General features: G+C 45.1%; 1 protein-coding gene and 1 long non-coding RNA gene across 4 annotated transcripts in view; one reads left to right on the top strand and one right to left on the bottom strand.

Moving 5' to 3' along the window:
- LOC118377058 (zinc finger protein ZIC 4-like) overlaps window positions 1–22129 on the bottom strand; it is a 122855-nt gene extending 100726 nt beyond the window's left edge. Inside the window, exon 1 of one of the 2 annotated variants that reach the window (XM_035763902.2) lies at window positions 21999–22129. The gene's annotated coding sequence lies outside the window, so the exon portion shown is untranslated. Of the gene's footprint in view, window positions 1–115; window positions 202–21998 lie in introns of those variants that run through there. The other variant, XM_035763894.2, reaches the window with a different exon arrangement.
- LOC118377079 (uncharacterized) lies at window positions 88–17055 on the top strand. 2 transcript variants are annotated; one of them, XR_008118437.1, is made up of 6 exons: window positions 88–222; window positions 1135–1217; window positions 14578–14719; window positions 14845–14920; window positions 15544–16463; window positions 16558–17055. It is a non-coding gene; the product is annotated as an uncharacterized LOC118377079 (long non-coding RNA). The 2 variants fall into 2 exon arrangements; XR_004824155.2 differs by having other exon boundaries at window positions 15544–17055.
- Window positions 22130–22716: the final 587 nt, after the last annotated feature.

The raw sequence follows: 22716 nt of genomic DNA, 5'->3' as shown, positions 1-22716 counted from the left end.
GAAGTGATTTTTCCGGGTCACACGGACGAGTTCACAAGGTCAAGCAGGAAATAAGCGGCAGGCAGAAATACGCCATCCTGAGAGTTGTGAACATTTAAAGTGATACCGGACATACCATCTCGATCATCCGTTGGTGACACGGGCACATTATACTTTTATATAATCATCTGATCCACTACCATCCTATCCCTTGCAGATCCGCAGTCGAATTTTCATTTCCTGGTACGATGTGCGCATTTACGTTGAGGCGTAAGCTATTATGCAATATGAGCTGCTGCATTGTCAGATACTGTTTTAACATACAGTTTTTATCCTGAGGATATAGGCTAGTGAGCAGCTGGGTGGCTTTAAATGAATAGTTTACTGAGAAACGGAAAGCAGCAGTTGATGGAGAAAAAGAGACACTTGTTACATTGTACAGACCAAGTCTTGTCGTGTCTGATTCAATTCCCTAACAAATCCCTGACCTGTTTTCACCCTTGTAGAGTTGCAAAGTGTTACACAGTGTGGTAATTGTTAAAAGGCACACTTGAATTCAGCTTTCAACAGACTAGAGCAACACGGTTTTAGAACTTAGACCCTCTCGGCGGAAGTATGCCTTTAAAAAGAGCCATTTTTCATAGCTAACATGTTGGAGACAGGGCTGGCCTGTAGAAACAGGAGATTGGACACTTTTAGGGGGGTAGAGGGGAGCCCCTGTTGGGTGGCAGGGGCGTGGGGTGAGCCAGGTCTGGGTGATGGTGGTTGGTTTGGGCGTGGCCCCCTGCAAGGAGCCAGATCCTCTTTCTTTAGCTCAAGTTTCTCCTGTTTACCTTTGAACCCTATCCCAGCGGCCCATCTCTGATCTACAGAGCGCCTCCCCTTATGGGCCGTCCCTTTGCCGGCCCTGTGACAGATTGGCCATCGGCATGCCAATGCTGCACAATATTTCCATTTCCTGCCCAGGCGGAGGTATTCGGCGGGGTTGACTGGAGTTCAGCTGCACAGTGTGGTGCCTGCAGCCGCCTGCCACCAGGCCCACTGGCCCTGCGCTGTAGCATGGAGACCCAGGACCCAAACATTTGGCCGGGAACATTCCAGAACCTAGGCCCTCTCTTTCTCTCTCACTCTCTCTCTCTCTGTGTCACAAAACAGCCCCCTACGACTGCTCGCCGTCCCGTTGTACCCCAGCCAACAGACAACAGCACAGCTTACAACTGGGGCTCACTACAACCTTGGTGAGTATAGAAGATATAGCTATGTATAATACAGTAATAAGCAAAAAATAAGAGCACACTCTCTGCAGGTAATTTGGTTTCAACTGGCTTCTATTACTTTTACAGTTGGTTTACATCTGTTATCATTCTCTTACCATAAATGATACATATTCTTATGTGTCTTTTTCAGTATTCATATCTTGACAGACAGAGAGGAAAAAAATGTAACTTTTATCTGGTCGAATACCTGGCAAATATTTCATTTTTATCTCTGTTACTGGGAACCTATGCCAAATACTTTTGCAAGGACAAAAAATATGATTGTTAGAAACACAAGCAGGAATGAAGCCATGGATCAAGTTTGACATTATTATCTGGGTCAGTTATATTTATGTCACATGGTGGTTCAAGCAAACAGGATTATGTACATTAATATCTATGTGACTAAAGCAAGCAAATATCCAGTGTGTGTGCATCTGTGTGTGTAAGTACAGTCTCTAGTGAAAGTCAACAAACCCTTTACACAGTCATCACATTAGCTGCCTTAAAATTCAATCTAATTGAAAGATTTCCCCCCCCCCCCCTACCGATTTACACAACCTGCTCCCCATTTTGAAAGTTAATGAAAAAATATAGAAACATTTCCAAACTAATAAAGAAATGAAGATGTATTGATTGCATATATCTTCACACCGCAGAGTTAACTATTGGTGGGAGCACATTTGGCAGCCATTAAAAAGCTGTGAATCATTTTGAATAAGAGTCTACCAACCTTGCACTCTTAGGGCAACATATCAACAACAACAAAAACTGAATTGCTTAAAGATCAAAACATTTTGTTGGGAGTCATTTGATGGACAGCAAAATGTAAACCTTGACTCTAAATTGTCAAGCAGATTAAAGTCAGGACTGAGACTGGATCATTTAGGAACGCTATTTGGAAAGCCATTCTCATGTGTCTTTGGCATTCAAATGTATACAATTATCCCGCTGTAAAATAAAACTCTATCCCAGGGTTAAGGCTACGGCGGATTCCCCTCTAAACTTCTTACTTGAGCTTTGCTCCTTTCATATTTATTTTGATCATTACAAACTCCCCAGTCCCTGCCTGGGACAAGAATACCCATAACATGATGTTGCCACCACAAATGCTTGAAAATACAGAGGATCAACAACATTGCATTCGCTCCACATTACTGGCCTGTATGACAAAGTCAAAAAAAGAAGGAAGCCTGTGTTAAAATAATCGACTTCAAATCATCCATTCTGTTTGCAACAAGGCCGTTAAGTTATACTGCAACACAACACGGCAAATAAATGAACTTTTTGGCCTCATTTAAAAATGCTAGGTTTTGGTCAAATCTAATACAACACAATACAAAGTGAAACTCTCTGTGTTTTCAAATATTGTGGTGGCAGCATTATGTTATGTGTATGCTTGTCACCAACAGGGAATGGAGAGATTGTCAGGATCAAAATAAATATGAAAGGAGCAAAGCCCAGGTAAAAATCTAGAGGAAAACCCTGTGATAGTTTTATTTTTGAGCAGGACAGTTACACACATTTTAAAGCCAAAGACACAACAGAATGGCTTTCAGATAGGTGTTAAGTGTTCCTGAGTGGTCCAGTCTCAGTCCTGAATTAAATTTGCTTGAAATCAGAGGCAAGATTTGAGTATTGCTGTCCATAAATGACTCCCAACCAAATGTATATAGCTTGAGCAATTTTGACAAACTCAGTGGATATATGTTGCCCTAAGAGTTGTGCAACGTTTGTAGAATCGTATTCAAAATTATTCAAAGCTGTAATCGGTCCCAAAGGTGCTTCCACCAAGTTTTAACTCTGGGGTGTGAAGACACACGCAATCAAGACATCTTTGTTTTTTACAATTAATTTGGAAAATGTTCCATCTTTAAAAATGTGGAATAGGTTGTGTAGCTCTGTAGATTTCATTTTAAGGCAGCAAAGGGGTGTGTAGACGCACACTAGACACTGCATGTGTATCTGTGTGCGTTCTATAGTGATTTGTGATTGGTTGGAGGCTGCAGTGTGACAATGCTTTTGAGGGTGGTGATTGGCTGGTGTGAGCCAGGAGGCTGGAGTCAGGCAGGAGCGAATGCTGTGAGGCAGGCAGTGCGACCTAGTGGTGGGAGAGAGGGACGGGGTGTAGCACGTACACACACACACACACACACACACACACACACACACACACACACACACACACACACACACACACACACACACACACACACACACACACACACTCTGACACACACACGTCTAGACTAGAGCCAGTAGCACCGAACCATGCCCCCCCCCCACACACACACACAACCCACACGCATGCAAACATCCTGTACAAACACATTTGTAAATTGCCAGCGTAGAGCATCTTTATCTTCCTGTAACACATGTTCTTTACAGTACTAAACCAACTAAATACTCAACCCTGGATTTACAATGTGCTTGATGAAATTGCAACAGCTTTCCTCAATGCCCACTGTTCCAGTTCTAAAAATAACACGAAACCACATAACCCCTCGAACAACCCCCACCATAAATGACTTTACGCTCTGCGATCAGAATTGTATTTGTCATCCCCCCCCGTGATCCTACCCCGCCCCCCGCCAAATGGTGCTGATGGCAACTTCAAAGTCAATAGCTCTATGGCTGTTCAACCTTCAAAAAAACCACAACCAGAAAATACAGAGACATGGTTTGGTTTGTCTCCACCAGTGGACGTTATTTAAGGGACATAATGGACCTGTTTTGTTTAAATACAAATAGAAAAAATGCAACCATTGACGGTCAGAGCTCCAGCCTTGATACTGTTAGGGAGTGGTCACCCCACTGTGCCCCCCCAGGATCAGCCCCTCGCCCCCCTCAAAAATGATAGCAGATTATCCCCCCTTCCAGATGTGTTTTGGGAAAGATTGAGGCTTGATGAAGGGGGGTGGAGGGGGACTTGATCTGGGTGGGGAGGGACAGTGATTTCGGGAGGGGTGGGGGAGTATGATAGCGTACAGACGAGCCATAGACAGAGACCCTAAATCGGGGTTTAGTAGGGGCCTAGCCTAGCCAAGTCCAGGCAGCAACAGCCCCGTTTTCCTCTGAGGGGATTAATAATGAATTAAGGCATCCCCCTCTTCTAAAAAGATATTCATGCATGCTAATGCATCCATTATTTATGGGGTGCATACAGGCTCACTAGTGGTGGCCACATGCAAGAGGGAGGGGTACTGGGGGTGGAGAGGGGGAGAAGGAATCCCCCGATGGGGTTCAGAGGCTGCAGAGTGAACATCCACCTATTGTCGCTGGGGCTAGGGTTAGGGCTGGGGCTATGGTTGGGGTTAAGGCTGGGATTAGGGCTGGGGCTTTGGTTCGGGCTGGGACTAGGGCTGAGGCTAGGGCTGGGGCTGTGGTTCGGGCTGGGACTAGGGCTGAGGACAGGATGGGGACTGTATAAGGACGAGGAGGGGGAGAGAGAGGGGCTCCTACCACCAGACAGCCAGTGTATGGGGAGTGGGCCCGCCAAGTGCTGTAGGGGGAGGGGTGGATTAAACAAATAAGTACATGATAAGAAATAATCACCCTGGGGAGGTAGGGCTCAATGGAGACAAAGAGGCTAAGGGGGAGAGCGGGGGGTCGGGGGGTTAAGTCAGCACGGATTTATACTGTCTGATCGGTCCCATTCTGGACTGAAATAATGTTGGGGTCACAACAACTTTGTATTCCTTTAATTCCTCTGCTGGGTTTGGGTTAATTCACACTCACACAATCACGCTCTGGAGATAGAGTTTACCAGTGGTGAGCCGTAGCAACAAGGCCATCTCTTCATCTATAGAAAGAGTGTAAATAGATATCTCTGAATTTGGGTTTTAATGATCTGGCCATGTTTAGCACTATCTATGGCTGCTGGCCAACACACCATGACATTCAAACCATGGTACAGTTTTAACCACAGATTTAGAGATTCACAGAAAATAGGAAATAAATGTGTGCCAGAAATACAGAGAAAATATGCAAGGCATTCACAGAGCTAGTGTGATGGCAACACGTGAAGGTGAGAGACAGAGAGTCAGGTGAGGGGGCTAGAGCAGCCAGAGCATAAGACATGCCAGGTATGCACTGAGGCCACGGGAGGTTGGTGGCACCTTAATTGGGGAGGACGGGCTCTCAGCAATGGCTGGAACGGAATTAATGGAATGGTATCAAATTCATCAAACACATGTGTTTCCATGTGTTTGATGCCATTCCATTCACTCCATTCCAGACATTATTATGAGCCGCCCTCCCCTCAGCAGCCTCCTGTGACTGAGGCAGAGGACAGAGGCGGAGGAAAGAGATAAGATAAAGAGAGAGAGCGATAAGATAAAGGAGAGTGCTGAGACCACCAGGCATACCCATTAGCATAGAAACATAGGCATCAGGCTGCCACCCGGTGGGACGAAGGTGACAGGAGGGGTGGCCACCACCGCCAGGGCACCCCACTCTCATCTCCATAGATAAAAGGGGGGCTCCGCAAGGACCAGGGATGTCACTGACATAACTGACTTATCTGAGCAGCAATGTCTTGTAACATTTGGTATCCTTCGCGGTCTCTCAGATGTTAAATCAAGTTCGTCCCCAATACAATGCTGATTGACCTCAAATGGTGAAGTGGGGGACATCCTAAAAAACCGGGTGGTCAATCAGAAACCAATGGATGTCTGTGAGTTAATTCTCCACGTAGAGGCTGTTAACAGAGTAGTACTAATGTTGTAGGACACTCACACGCAGGCTAGGAGAGGCTACTGAGAGTTTAATGTTTTTGTCCTTGGTACTTACGTGCATGAATACACATCTTTTCCATACGTTCTCTCTCTCTCTCTCTCTCTCTCTCTCTCTCTCTCTCTCTCTCTCTCTCTCTCTCTCTCTCTCTCTCTCTCTGTCTCTCTCTCTCTCTCTCTCTCTCTCTCTCTCTCTCTCTCTCTCTCTCTCTCTCTCTCTCTCTCTCTCTCTCTCTCTCTCTCTCTCTCTCTCTCTCTCTCTCTCTCTCTCTCTCTCTCTCTCTCTCTCTCTCTCTCTCTCTCTCTCTCTCTCTCTCTCTCAGTATGGTTTGTCAAATGTGTACCATGGATAGATAGTTAGACAGATAGTTAGACAGACCGGTAGGCCACTTGGCTAAATAGTCACTGATGAGTCATTGTCTAAATAGTCTATTGTTAAAGGACAGAACATTTGATGAACAGGTTATAGTAAAACAAAACCTCTTCCAAAAACAGTTATAGAATACAGTTTGATGAATGGATTAAATGTTGACTCTTAAACAGGTAATTTCCATCAGAATAAGGACCCATTAGAAGCTAGGTATATTTTACGGTAGGTAGCAACACAAGATGGTTCTCATGAATTAGCACTGGAAGCTAGACCTCCCTGAAGGTAATCTGCATTGTGCAAACATTGCAACTTTTGTTCCCCATACGAACACCAGGTGAACCACTTACAGCTTTTACACAACCATCTCACCACACATAGGAAAATCCATAAATGTTGGAATGATGTCAAAACAACATTGTGAGGTTGTGACAAGATTTAATTTTCCGCTGTTCAAAGTGAAAAAGGCTACATCGGCTCCTGCTACATTTCCTGCTACACCCCCTGATTTTTATGACAAATACAACAGCATCGTAATTATACGTGCAAACACCGCATAAACACTCTGCTAGATTGGTCTATGTAATCCTTCCTCTCTTCTGTCTACTGCTTGGCACAGTTCTGAACATTCATGTGACAGAGCACACACCTCATGTTGGGGCTGGTTTGAATGAGCCGTGTAGGAGAGGGGAGCTCAGTAGGCCACAGATAGGTGTACTATACTGATGAGACACACTCTTAACTTTTCGCCTACACACTAGAACTGACACACAATCTAACCGACATACACACTAGAACTGACACACAATCTAACCGACATACACACTAGAACTGACACACAATCTAGCCGACATACACACTAGAACTGACACACTCTAACCGTCATACACACTAGAACTGACACACAATCTAACCGACATACACACTAGAACTGACACACAATCTAACCGTCATACACACTAGAACTGACACACAATCTAACCGACATACACACTAGAACTGACACACAATCTAACCGTCATACACACTAGAACTGACACACACTAACCGTCATACACACTAGAACTGACACACTCTAACCGTCATACACACTAGAACTGACACACAATCTAACCGTCATACACACTAGAACTGACACACTCTAACCGTCATACACACTAGAACTGACACACAATCTAACCGTCATACACACTAGAACTGACACACAATCTAACCGTCATACACACTAGAACTGACACACTCTAACCGACATACACACTAGAACTGACACACAATCTAACCGTCATACACACTAGAACTGACACACAATCTAACCGACATACACACTAGAACTGACACACTCTAACCGACATACACACTAGAACTGACACACAATCTAACCGTCATACACACTAGAACTGACACACAATCTAACCGTCATACACACTAGAACTGACACACTCTAACCGACATACACACTAGAACTGACACACTCTAACCCACATACACACTAGAACTGACACACTCTAACCGACATACACACTAGAACTGACACACTCTAACCGACATACACACTAGAACTGACACACTCTAACCGACATACACACTAGAACTGACACACTCTAACCGACATACACACTAGAACTGACACACTCTAACCGACATACACACTAGAACTGACACACAATCTAACCGTCATACACACTAGAACTGACACACTCTAACCGTCATACACACTAGAACTGACACACAATCTAACCGTCATACACACTAGAACTGACACACAATCTAACCGTCATACACACTAGAACTGACACACTCTAACCGTCATACACACTAGAACTGACACACAATCTAACCGTCATACACACTAGAACTGACACACAATCTAACCGACATACACACTAGAACTGACACACTCTAACCGTCATACACACTAGAACTGACACACAATCTAACCGACACACACACTAGAACTGACACACAATCTAACCGACACACACACTAGAACTGACACACAATCTAACCGTCATACACACTAGAACTGACACACAATCTAACCGACATACACACTAGAACTGACACACAATCTAACTGTCATACACACTAGAACTGACACACAATCTAACCGTCATACACACTAGAACTGACACACAATCTAACCGTCATACACACTAGAACTGACACACAATCTAACCGACATACACACTAGAACTGACACACTCTAACCGTCATACACACTAGAACTGACACACAATCTAACCGACATACACACTAGAACTGACACACAATCTAACCGACATACACACTAGAACTGACACACAATCTAACCGTCATACACACTAGAACTGACACACAATCTAACCGTCATACACACTAGAACTGACACACAATCTAACCGTCATACACACTAGAACTGACACACTCTAACCGTCATACACACTAGAACTGACACACAATCTAACCGACACACACACTAGAACTGACACACAATCTAACCGACACACACACTAGAACTGACACACAATCTAACCGTCATACACACTAGAACTGACACACAATCTAACCGACATACACACTAGAACTGACACACAATCTAACCGTCATACACACTAGAACTGACACACAATCTAACCGTCATACACACTAGAACTGACACACAATCTAACCGACATACACACTAGAACTGACACACTCTAACCGTCATACACACTAGAACTGACACACAATCTAACCGACACACACACTAGAACTGACACACAATCTAACCGACACACACACTAGAACTGACACACAATCTAACCGTCATACACACTAGAACTGACACACAATCTAACCGACATACACACTAGAACTGACACACAATCTAACCGTCATACACACTAGAACTGACACACAATCTAACCGACACACACACTAGAACTGACACACAATCTAACCGACAGACACACTAGAACTGACACACAATCTAACCGTCATACACACTAGAACTGACACACAATCTAACCGTCATACACACTAGAACTGACACACAATCTAACCGTCATACACACTAGAACTGACACACAATCTAACCGACATACACACTAGAACTGACACACAATCTAACCGTCATACACACTAGAACTGACACACAATCTAACCGACACACACACTAGAACTGACACACAATCTAACCGACAGACACACTAGAACTGACACACAATCTAACCGACATACACACTAGAACTGACACACAATCTAACCGTCATACACACTAGAACTGACACACAATCTAACCGTCATACACACTAGAACTGACACACAATCTAACCGACATACACACTAGAACTGACACACTCTAACCGTCATACACACGAGAACTGACACACAATCTAACCGACATACACACTAGAACTGACACACAATCTAACCGACATACTCACTAGAACTGACACACTCTAACCGTCATACACACTAGAACTGACACACAATCTAACCGACACACACACTAGAACTGACACACAATCTAACCGACATACACACTAGAACTGACACACAATCTAACCGTCATACACACTAGAACTGACACACAATCTAACCGACATACACACTAGAACTGACACACAATCTAACCGACACACTCTAACCGACACACACACTAGAACTGACACACAATCTAACCAACACACACACTAGAACTGACACACAATCTAACCGACATACACACTAGAACTGACACACAATCTAACCGTCATACACACTAGAACTGACACACAATCTAACCGACACACACTAGAACTGACACACAATCTAACCGACACACACTAGAACTGACACACAATCTAACCGACACACACTAGAACTGACACACAATCTAACCGACATACTCACTAGAACTGACACACTCTAACCGTCATACACACTAGAACTGACACACAATCTAACCGACACACTCTAACCGACACACACACTAGAACTGACACACAATCTAACCGACATACACACTAGAACTGACACACAATCTAACCGACATACACACTAGAACTCACACACAATCTAACCGACATACACACTATAACTGACACACACTCACTGACACACACACTCTCTGAAACACACTCAGCACAACCTCCAGCTGTAGAGAAGAGACCAGGATGTCAGTGACCTGCCCCAGGAAGTCAGGGGGATACCCTTTGAGTCTCCTAATAACGATGAACCTCCAACCTCCTCCCGAAGAGGCTTTCATTAGGTTTCAAAGGCTTCCTGGTTTTACATTACTGACCAAACACAGTGCAGCTGGACACAAGAAGTGACCAGTCTCAATGAGACACTATGGAAGCAGAAGGAGCAGAGAGGGAGTAGCGGGAGCAGGGACGTCCCGTGACGTAACCAAACATCCCAATCAAAAGGCCTGCAGGATCCAGAGGAATGCCATTGATGCTGATGTTTGGTTAAACAAGTCACAGTGGTCCCTGATGGCAGGTGTGATATTACTCACACAGCCAAGTGGTGGAGGGAGGCTGCTTGTCTATGGTCTTGTTGGGAGTGATGAGTTCAAACGTCAAACCTCTCTGACTGTCTCCTGGAAAAGGTCTGGTTTCATAGAGATCGGATGATAATAAAAAGGTGTTGGAAATGTTTCTGGATAATCTACTACAGTCTCATCTACCTCAAGCTCATTTACCTCCGCTGGCGTGAAACTACCTACACGCTGCCTGTCAATCTACAAGAGGTGACCCTAAGTTAAAGGATGAACAGGCAGAGAAAATATACCCTCCTGAATCTTATTCTAAATCCTGCCGGATGCCCCTCAAAGTGGCCCTTAAGACGTGTTAAGACAAGAAGGCCCTCTGTTTCGGGAATGGGCCCAAATCAATTATCATAGCAACTGTCGGTTGCTTTTTAACATGTCAATGGTCCTCTGGCTACATGCATAATTATGCAGAGTCATTGAGGTGGCCTCTGTTGCCCGCTGACAAAAACCACAGGCACGGGGTCCTATTGTCATGGGCGCATCCATCTGAAGCAAGGCCATTAGGATGGAGAGAGGATATTTGCACTTCCTCTGTGGCTCCTGGCTGCTTTTTGACATGCGGCAGAAGGACCAGGCTTTGACCAGGCTTGGTCCACCAGCCCCGGGCCGATTGAGGTGTAGATTTGGCCAGGGGGACATGGGGACCTGTCAGGCCCTGTGATGGACAGACACGGGGGCGGATGGGGGTGGTTGTTGGCCCGAGGTCCCTGAGAACCAGGGGCGATTGATGGGACAAGGTGAGGAAGGGAATCGTGGGTGCCCTGGACTCACCATTTTGTCACAGGGGACTTTTGGGGCTGTTGGAAGGTGTTTTGGTATGTCAGGGTATTTTTGGTCCACGGGACACAATTCTGTTGTCGAGCACTGAGTATATATATATAACTAACCCCTCCCTTTGCTCACAGATGCCGTGTACACAAACACAAGTACAGTAACTGTACATGCAGTTGAATGTGCTACAGAGCCTACTGCAACCCATTAGTGATGTCCTTAGAAGCAAAGAAAACAGGCAAATAGGGGAAATGGATATGCCTGATGTTGTTATCACTCAATCTCACATCCTAGTCCTTAGTAAAGGCCTCAGGTGCCCACTCAGGGAGTGTGTGTATGGGAGTTTGTGCACAGGTGAGTGCAACTCAAATGAAACAGAATTTATTGTGGATAGTAACATAAACTAGACATATAAGTCTCTACCACAACAAAGAAACACCCTAAACCTGGTATGAACGCTAGAGTCCCTTCAGTTCTGTACGAACACATAAACACAAGAGCCTGTCAATCTGCATCTCCTCACATGTAACATATACGCTTGTTGCTGCACTTTCCAGCTCACAGTGTTGTGTTGGAATGCTGACGGGGAGATAAAGAAATCTTGATTTGATTAAGCACCAGTGTGTAGGGGCTGGGTGCCGCATGGGGCAGAGGTTTGGGGTGGGTGTTCAGGGAGACCGGCGAGGGGGAGAGGGAGGACTAGGAGATGGGGCAGGGGGGTTACCTGTGGGCCCGTAGCCTACTGGGCGTAATTTGGAGCAGACTGCTCCCAATGTGTTCATTAGGTTGTGATTGGGAGCCGAGCGCAGGTGGGGAGGGCTCGCCCGGCTTATGCTGAATAGTCCTTATTGTGCTCAGCATAAAACGCCATCTGTTTTGGTGGGGAGAGAGGAGAGGTGCGGGGGATGGGGGGGTGTCGGGGGCTACTACCGGGGAAAAACTCTGCTCTTTTTCGTCTCCATTTTGGACGACCCCGGTGGGGGTTGGAGAATGAGGGAGATACAGAAAGAGGAAGAGAGAGGGAGTGATGTACTAATTGTGTTTCTGATCCATGTATTGTTCCTATTTATGAATTGAGTGATACAAAATGTAATCGAACAAAAAAAAATGCCTATAAATCAAGGCCCCAAATGTCAGTGACTGTCACACAAAACTCATCCCTCTATCTCTTGTAAACCACTGACCGGCCATTTCAGCCAAAGGAGTTTGATTGCCCTTACAAAAAAACTATTTGTTGCGGCAAACTTCCTGCACGTTTGTGGCAAATTTGCTGCATACTAAATAGACGGATCGGTTGTTTAGCAACAAAACGTATGGGGCAAAACCGACAGGGTTGGCTTATATTGTTGACAACATGTAAACTGTATTTTGTCTCCAATGTTTATTGAAAACATATAAATAAATTGTCACAATGAGCACTTTTTGTCTCAAATACATCGGTACAGTTGTTGGTTAGCTAGCTAGTGAATTATAGCCATATTAGGATAGACGTGACATCAGTCAAAACACCTCAAAACAAGACATGGTATCAAGAACAAGATGAAACCGGCTGAAACTGGCTGAAATGAGCCACCTTCAATTCCCCACATGGCAGCTTTTTGTAATTGTTGATAGCTATTTGGCCATCCAGAATCACCCATGGAAGTGTGCACATCGTTTTCGCGATATTGTCAGCTACATTGTCAGCTAACCCATCTATAGTGTGCCACAAAATAGTGCCAGAAGTGTATCTGTGGAAAACCTTTGTCAACAATAATATGTATTGCCACTAGTGGCAAGTTCGCCAGAGGTTTTTTTTCTGGCAAACAATTCCCTCAAGATTTCATTTTAATCTGGCAACAATATTTATTGCCACTAGTAGTTACAAACAGAAGTTGTTTTTAGTGAACACATGAGTTCCAAGACCAGTAACTGTAGATGACCAGTCAATGGGAGAAGAAAAATCTGTTGGAAAATGGAAACAAAGTTATCTAGCTACCTACCGAAGTTGTCAAGTGAGTGTCTATCTTGTTAATGAAACTTCTTAATCAACTTTCAAATTGTGTTAGATAATTGATGACTGGTTAGCAATGTCATGTTTTATGGGAAAGAGTGAAACATATTTTGTCGCTGTTTCAGTCTGTCAGCTAGTGGCTAGCGCTTAGTTAGCTGGCTAACATTAGCTATCATATTTTGCTCAATTGATGTGATAGCTATCCAGCTAACTAATGATTTGCCTAAACATGTATATTTTTAGGTGAATACTTTGCTGTCTTTTAGCTAATACCACTAATATGCATGTCAATATGCTAGCGTCACTGTTCAGTTGCATGTTAGCTAGTTAGCACAACATGGTAGCAACAGCAAAGATTTTTATAACTAACCCAAGGTAGGCCACAGCCTGTCATTTCCAATGGGAGAAAATTAATCATAGTGGACAGAACAAGCAAAGGGTGTTGACAGAGCCAAGCACGAGCTAGCGAGATCCTATTGGTGCGTTTTAGCATGTATTTGCATATTTCCATTAGGGAACGGCTACTCTATGACGTGTGTGTGTGTGTGTGTGTGTGTGTGTGTGTGTGTGTGTGTGTGTGTGTGTGTGTGTGTGTGTGTGTGTGTGTGTGTGTGTGTGTGTGTGTGTGTGTGTGTGTGTGTGTGTGTGTGTGTGTGCGCGCGCGCAACACCTCAATTCGCCCTTGTGCTCCTTCTAAAGAATGCCATTTTTTAGTCTACAAAACTTAGTCCACTCTGTTTGTGACAGATTCTAATTTTGGAAACAGAAAACTGTATTGAGAAAATGAGCAGAATGTTGACCAAAATCTATCTTCTCCCACTAACAGCTACAGGGCTTCCTTTCATCACCATATTTGGTAGTGAGTGGAAATGCCAACCGGATGCTTCACATGTACATATCCGGTGAAATATCTGGCTCATTGTTCTATCTGTGGCAACAGTATGAACTGACTTGACATCAAAGCAACAATGTCACTTTTGCAGATGGATACCCTTCCCCTAACCATGGTGTTCGAAGAGGATGTATTGGGAGGAGGATTCATCAATAAATACCCTGGAACAATGTTTGTGGTGCACTCACTCATGACACTTTTCTAAGTGATAAATCGTCTTCAAGCTTAATAAGGTAGATAAGCAAATGCATGTAATATTCTCATACATGTAGCCTGTACATGAATACTTTGTAACAATTGCTTTAAACTAGTACCTAGCTCATCTTGACCATGTGTTATACCTTCTCTCTTTCATAAGCAACCAGTCACAAGGGGAAGAAATACAGATTGAGGCCTTCAATCAAACTGAGGACAGAGAAATTTGTGTGCACCAGGTCAATGTTTCTTGCATGCATGACTTTGAGATGTAACTTAACAATAATTCATTTAGGAAAAAATAATACAAATTTGCCATATTTTGGCGTAACTCAATTTGATGTTGCTTTTCTACCATCCAAGCCTTATACACCTGAGCCAGGAAGAAGAGACGACTAGTAGACAACTGTCTCTTAGCGATGAAGTTCCCATTCTAGATTGAAGATCATAACTAGTTCAATAGTTTGAATCAATTGTGTTGAGGCTTGGCTGGAGAAAAACACGTGTATACTGTGGGTCTCTAGGAGCAGTAGCCACACATTTAAAGGGAGATTTGGTAGGCCTAAGTCCCAGTTTATGCTCGTTACATTGTCTGTTTATACAGCTTTTATATAAGACAGAAACAGCTTTTATACAAGGCAGAAGCAATGTTTCCTTGCTGTAAAACATAGAATGCCAGTTTCAGTGAGAAGCAAAGCAACATCAAGGCCACTTTGTAACAGCTGACCCTGTTTTTCCAAAACCAGACCCACCCATTAGCCGCTGAGTCTACCTTTTTAACATGCCAAAATAGAAAATGTTTTCAGTAATTGTTTTCAGTATCCTAATGTTGTTTTTGTTTGGTGTTTTCTGATTGTTTCAGTTCATGCATTCAACAAGCTTTGAACGAAGGGCTTCCACGGGGCCGCCGTCTCCAAAGACAATAGTGCTGAACTGGGTTTGATTTTGTTTTTGTTGTTTTCATTATTTCAGTTTTGTTCGTTCTCTTTTTAACATCCATGGGTTGAAAGCTCATTGTTCAGTTATCACTTTGCCCGTGTAAATTCTGTAGTTGTCCCTTTAAACCTAATCCTAAAATCAAATCAAAGTTTGTTGGTCGTGTACACAGATTTACAAATGTTATGGCAGGTGCAGCGAACTGCTTGGATTTCTAGCTGCAATAATAAAAAAAATACACACAAAAATAATGTGTTTATGTAGAATGAGCCATGACTAGAATGCAGTATATACATTTAAAGTGGGTGAAACAGTATGTAAACATTAACGTGACCAGTGTTCAATGACTATGTACATAGGGCAGCAGTCTCTAAGGTGCAGGGTACAGTACCGGCTGGTAGACAGGCTAGACCAGTGGCTAAGGTGCAGGGTAGAGTACCGGCCGGTAGCCGGCTAGACCAGTGGCTAAGGTGCAGGGTAGAGTACCGGCCGTTAGTCGGCTAGACCAGTTGCTAAGGTGCAGGGTAGAGTACCGGCCGGAAGCCGGCTAGACCAGTGGCTAAGGTGCAGGGTAGAGTACCGGCCAGTAGCCGGCTAGAACAGTGGCTAAGGTGCAGGGTAGAGTACCGGCTGGTAGCCGGCTAGACCAGTGGCTAAGGTTCAGGGTAGAGTACCGGCTGGTAGCCGGCTAGACCAGTGGCTAAGGTTCAGGGTAGAGTACCGGCTGGTAGCTGGCTAGAACAGTGGCTAAGGTTCAGGGTAGAGTACCGGCTGGTAGCCGGCTAGAACAGTGGCTAAGGTGCAGGGTAGAGTACCGGCCGGTAGCCGGCTAGAACAGTGGCTAAGGTGCAGGGTAGAGTACCGGCCGGTAGCCGGCTAGACCAGTGGCTAAGGTGCAGGGTAGAGTACTGGCCGGTAGCCGGCTAGAACAGTGGCTAAGGTGCAGGGTAGAGTACCGGCCGGTAGCCGGCTAGAACAGTGGCTAAGGTGCAGGGTAGAGTACCGGCCGGTAGCCGGCTAGAACAGTGGCTAAGGTGCAGGGTAGAGTACCGGCCGGTAGCCGGCTAGAACAGTGGCTAAGGTGCAGGGTAGAGTACCGGCCGGTAGCCGGCTAGAACAGTGGCTAAGGTGCAGGGTAGAGTACTGGCCGGTAGCCGGCTAGAACAGTGGCTAAGGTGCAGGGCAGCATACAAGGCTGGCTAGTGGTGACTGTTTAACAGTCTGATGGTCTGGAGATAAAAACTGTTTTCTCAGTCTCTTGGTCCAAGCAAAGCTGTTCGCACCTGTACTGTCTCCACCTTCTAGGGTGAACAGGCCGTGGCTCCGGTGGCTGAGGTCCTTGATGATCTTCTTGGCCTTCCTGTGACACCGGGTGCTGTAGATGTCTTGGATGGCAGGCATTTCTCGTATGTAAATGTGGCTACATGAAAATATTAAATAAACCATTTATATTTAGGGAAATATTTAGCATGCTGATGATTTCAAGTTGTATTGGATTTATTTATTATTTGTATCTGTTAAGACATTGAATGCACGTTGTTTAGTATAGTTAGTACATTTAGTATGTTTAGTTTTTATTATTATTATTATTAGTTTAGTTTTCTCTGTGAGGAGCACGTTCATATGTGATTTGGTTTATGTAGATATGACATTTCACTGTTGTTAATACCCAAAGTAAACAAAAACCGGATCTAATTTGCATATTCATCATGAGTTTGCAGCAAATTTAAAGCAAACAGTAGAATGTTCGCCACAAGTTTCCCAGAATTGTTTGCAAATTTGCAGCAACAGTTTGCCACAAAACACATTTACGTGTGAAAATATAACCAAATTGGCCAAAGACTTGCCACAGCTGTTTGCCAGAAGCCTGTTTTTTCAGTAATGGTGTTTTGGAAGGATACTGTCAAGCTGTGGGTAGTCTGTCTCTGTGAGAAGAGAGATGAGGGAGATTGTTGATGGGGTTCCAGAGTTCATTAATAGGTCGCCAGCCTCAAAGCTGGGGATGTTTTTGGATAATCCTTTACTCTTCCTCAAAAACAAGCGTACACACACTAATCTATACGCTTATGTACACATTTACCCTACTCTCTGTCTGCCTAGTCTCCTCGGCAACACATAGCTATTTATATGCACAGACCTCGAACGCAATGTCAAAAATACAATAAGCGGAAAACTAAAATATAATATTTTTCTCTTTCATTCCCTCTCTTTCTCTTTTCTTTCTTATTCTGTCACTCCGGGACCCTGGGAAGAAAGAGAAGGAGCGACAGAGGAGGGCCGCTGCTCACAGCTCGACTTTTGAAGCGTCTTTATCGGGCCTGGCAGCGTGGTCCTGCGTGTCCAAACCTCGCCGCGCTTTTCATCCTTTGTGCTGTCCAAGGTGTGTCCAATGCACTGGGGCTTTGTGTTGGGGAGGAAGACGACACATCGCATTCTGTCTTCTGTCTCTAGTGGGGGTTGGTTGGGGGATGGGTGCGGCGTGTAGGACGATGGGGGGGGACAAAAGGCAACTTATAGAGGGACCCGGCGCTTCAAAGCTGAGATGCACAAAGGACTATAAAGCGCTAGTTCATGCAGAGTTGTGCCAGATGTAATTGCGGGGTTCCCGGAGATAGGGAATCACATGCAACGCCTTGGCCCCGCCCCTGACACCATGAAAGGGCCGCGGCTAAGAGGCTTCGATGCCGAGAGAGAAGAAAAAGATGAGAAAAGTTTAGCTCACTTTGATTCGCAATAAACAAGTGAGTAAATAAGCTATCCTTAAGGCCTTGTTACAAATCCACCACTTGCTAACGCAAAAAGGCAATTTCATGCAGCTTGATAGATGCTCGGTGTGAATGACTGCCTCCGTCACGACAGGAGGCGTGGAAGCTCTGCCGGGGCGACAAGTGATTCCCCTCCCTTTCCTATCTGAGCGATCGGCTTCCATGGCAGCCTCTTTCAAGTCCAAATTGGTCTTTCTACAGAAAATGATGTCGATTCATTGTTGATAATGGCAGTGGTTTGGCGGTGCAACGTTGCGACACGTCACTCAGGGACATGTAGGCCACATTATGTCCTGATCAACCTGCCTGCATCTTCATCTGTTTCCTGTGGCCTCCTGCGGAGATATAAGGGTGTGGAAGCGTGCATCTTTAAACATGTTCCTGGGCACAAACAATTGGCGTGGGGGGGCAGGTAAGTTTGCGCATGCTGTGCCTTTGTGGTAGTCTATCTATTTGTGTGTAATTGGGGGTGAACACTGATGGGTGTGGAGGAAGGGGAGGTTCCACCATCACCACCATGGGCCTGCAGATGGGGTTCCCACAGGACAGACACGCCCCTGTCTGTCTCCGAAAAGACAGAGATGATGAGCACTTTGTGCACAAACAAAAATGGCGCCGGCTTCGTCTTCTTCGCCCAACCTGACTTAGAGCACTACGGTCCTACGCTGTTCGCCTATTGTCTCTCCACAGACCTACTGGAGCCATGCTAATTCACACTCGGAAGGTGTACATTCCACACACTTGATGGGTCAAGAGCCAAATCTCTGACAGGATACTGTCTTTTTGACCCTTATCTCTAATGCTATGGCGAAATAACGATGTTAAGACGCGTGGCGTTCTATTGTGACGGTGCACCCTAGGTGTTACTTCTCGTGGGGAAAGAGTTTTGGCGGCTTGAAGCCTAGTAGGTGGGGGATTATGTAGAAGGGCCAGGGTCTAGCCTTAGAGGATGCTGCCCTTAGTACCTCAGATCCCATCTCAGGTTTACAACTCCTACTCAGCCATGGGAAAGAACTCGGCAGTATCTTCCTCCTCGAGAGGCCGGTGAAATTACAATGGCTCTGTTTGGAGTGAAATCATCCCCCTGATTAGAGTAGAAATGAAGGATCCGGTGTATTTCCAAGTGATATTAAATGGATACCTGGCAGGGCCCAGGGCAGTAAAAGCCATGCCAGGCTCTCCTTTGCATATCAATGAGCCGTACAGTGGCCCTATGAAACAGAATAATTCATCCCTCTGTATCACCGTACTAACGTCACTTTCAATGGAGGAGTCGCAACCTGCCGCACTGACCCACGCAGAAACAAAATGGAGGAGCAGATCTGCTACACAGAAGCACAGTGGGCCGTCACTGCCGCGATGGAAAGAGACAGAAGAGAACGCCCACGTCGTGTTTCATAATAGCATCGCCCCCCCGTTAATAAAGGCGGCTAAGAATGAGGACAAAATTACACTAGAAGTAAAAAGTACGATATGTACGGCGTACATTTTGAGCTTCCATTATCCAAGTTGGCTATTGGTTAGAGAGGAACACGGAGTCCTTTAGAAATTGGTAGGTCAGAGCAGTGTAAAACTCAGTGGGTGGGTTCATAGCTCGTAGACCCACTGCTACAGCACATGTCCAGAGGAATATTTCTGCCCAGCTTCAAAACTGTATATCATCAAAAACACCCAGCCCTGATCCACTGAGGTCACAGTACAAAGCATTAGGGTTGGCTAGCAGGTCTCAGGGGTCAGGGGTCAGCCTATCCCAAGGGTAACACATCTCACTCACCCCTCGTCTCAAAAACGAACTCAGCCCTCCTACCAGCCAACCCTGCTCAACCACTCATCTCCAAGTTTCCCCGATGCTCCCATGCGGCCCCATGCCCTTCTCTGTTGGGCAGCAGGGGTGGAGGGGGCATCAGGGGTGGAGGGGGCAGCAGGGGTGGAGGGGGCATCAGGGTGGGTCACTTGGAGCCACCGGTACATAATAGCCAGACTGGTTCTTTCCTAGACCCAGTCAGGGACACAGTGGGGGGGGACAGTAATGATGCATAAGGGGAGAACACATCCAGGGGGTTAGCTTCCACTTGTTCAGTATTTCATAAAAATCCCTTCTCACATTTTGGTGCAATTCAAATATGAGTGAGAGAGGGGTTTACCCCATGAGAGATAATTAGCCATAACCCAATGACCCTGCTACCACAGTTCATGTACATAAACAGTACATGTACACAGTACAGTATCCTATCCCCCTCATCTCTCGGCTTAACAGAACAGGAAGACAAGCCACAATAGGAAAAACAGCCTGTTTGTTTTGAGATAAAAAAGAAAAAAAGTTATCCACACTTTCATCCATGACTTTTGACCATCAATCTACGTTGCATTTCAACACTTTCAGAGGATATATATACTCAGGCGCTACTTTATCAAGCACAACACCAAAGCACAGCACAACGGCAATGAACGCAAGGTGGACTGGATTAGTCTATCTTCTGCTACTCTTGGCCTGAATTGATCTGTCGGCGAATGTGCTTATTTTGCTTGATAAAGACAAAGCGATGGGGTTAAAACCATTGAGGCAGGAAATCCAAAACCTCCTTCCCCTTGTCCGCCCAATCAACCATTGATAACGTCTCTCTTCCCTCTCTCCCTGGCCCTTCTCTAGACACACATAGAGCTGGGCCCTAGTCCTACACAATGAAGCCTACTGCACGGCCCTCCATACGGTTACATGCACAAGATTAAGGAACACAGTTACACATATCTTAAAAGGGCTTTTACCCTTGTGCTTGTTTCAAGAGGAAGGAATAGGGAAAAACAGCAAACTGCAATCCAGTCTAAATACCTAAATGGGAGAATATTAAGACGTTTTAGTGTGGGCTGCGGCAGTTAAACATATGCATACAACATGTTGGGGCTGGGGACCCCCTGCCAGGGCCAGGCACGACAAAGCCTCTCTAACAGGAATACCTCTGGGATCGCTAATGATTAATTAGCTTGTGTCATTAAGTGAGGCAAATGTCACCCTAGCTTCCTGGGGAAGCTGTCACACCACGTGTACTACTCTGCAAGCTTCCCTGGAGCAGCGCCGGGAGCAGAGCTCTGTTAACAAGGCAAACTCTGACATCTAGTGGCCAAATACTACAGTACACCCGTTTCTACCAGCTCTCATACATTTAGCAGTGTAATCGGATACAATACATGGTCCTCCCTTTCTCCTATTACGTAGACGTGAAAAACTACTCTACAATACAACAGCAAGAGAGATACAGATGCACCCGCTGGACTAATCCCTGGTGTAAAGAGGCTTGCTACACTCAGGCAGTAAACATGAGGAGTTGGTGACCTTTGACCTGGAAGTGCCACTCACCCCGACAGTGATGCATTATTACTGTCAGACTGGGACGACCTGACACATGATGTCTCTGTACACCCCAGTGGTGCTATGTGGTGAGCCTGGCACTATCATAACATTGCTAGTACATATGACTTATACACTTTAGCAAATCTGTCTTTTTTAGGATATAGCTTAAGTCAATGAATTAAATAAAAAAATAGATATATATTTAAGTACAGTAATGTTATACTTAAATCCAGAGTTTATACTGATTGTTTTAAAAAGTATCCTTACCAGGTATCCAAAATATCCGCTAGGTTTTTGGGGTTTTGCGTTTGAAGACTTCCACAAGTCTTAGATGAACTGCCAGTGGACCATTTTGAAAAGTTCTCGATATTCATGCACCAAGGCCTTTCTTTCCTTCCATCTATTAGCATTGAACCGGTGTCTGTCTGCTGTATCCACTGCATCCCTATGTCCCTATGAGCTGAACTGCTGGCCGTCTGGTCTGTTAAGACTGGAGACCAACAGAGTGTGAGAAGATGGCCCCTCATTTCCAAACCATGATGAGGGGTATGAGGAGGTAGCCAGGGAGAGGCATTAAACACACAATTTAGAGAAGCTTAACTGGGGACACACATCCATCCATGCCCACGCTTATACACACACACTGCTCTCTCACACATACACGCCGCATGAACACACATGCACATACAAAGGCACACCTGTCAGTGCCTTTCCACTGCATGAGCACGAGCAAAGAAGCCTGGCCCTCCCTCGGCCTCTCTGTATGTGGTAGTCCATGTCTGTTTTATATAGGAAGATCAATCCCCCCTTTCTCATCTATAACCCGGAAATAATTGCATGAGCAATTTCACATTTACGCAACGCATTCGGACACACATGGTTTGTTCTGCCTCTCCTTTATATTTCTCTGTTTCATGCTTCTTCTCTTCTCTTCTCTTCTCTTCTCTTCTCTTCTCTTCTCTTCTCTTCTCTTCTCTTCTCTTCT

The sequence above is a fragment of the Oncorhynchus keta genome, chromosome 4 (genome assembly GCF_023373465.1).
Source record: "Oncorhynchus keta strain PuntledgeMale-10-30-2019 chromosome 4, Oket_V2, whole genome shotgun sequence".
Lineage (NCBI taxonomy): Eukaryota > Metazoa > Chordata > Actinopteri > Salmoniformes > Salmonidae > Oncorhynchus > Oncorhynchus keta.
The sequence above is the reverse complement of the archived record's forward strand: the minus strand, read 5'-3'. Positions and strand labels throughout refer to the sequence as shown.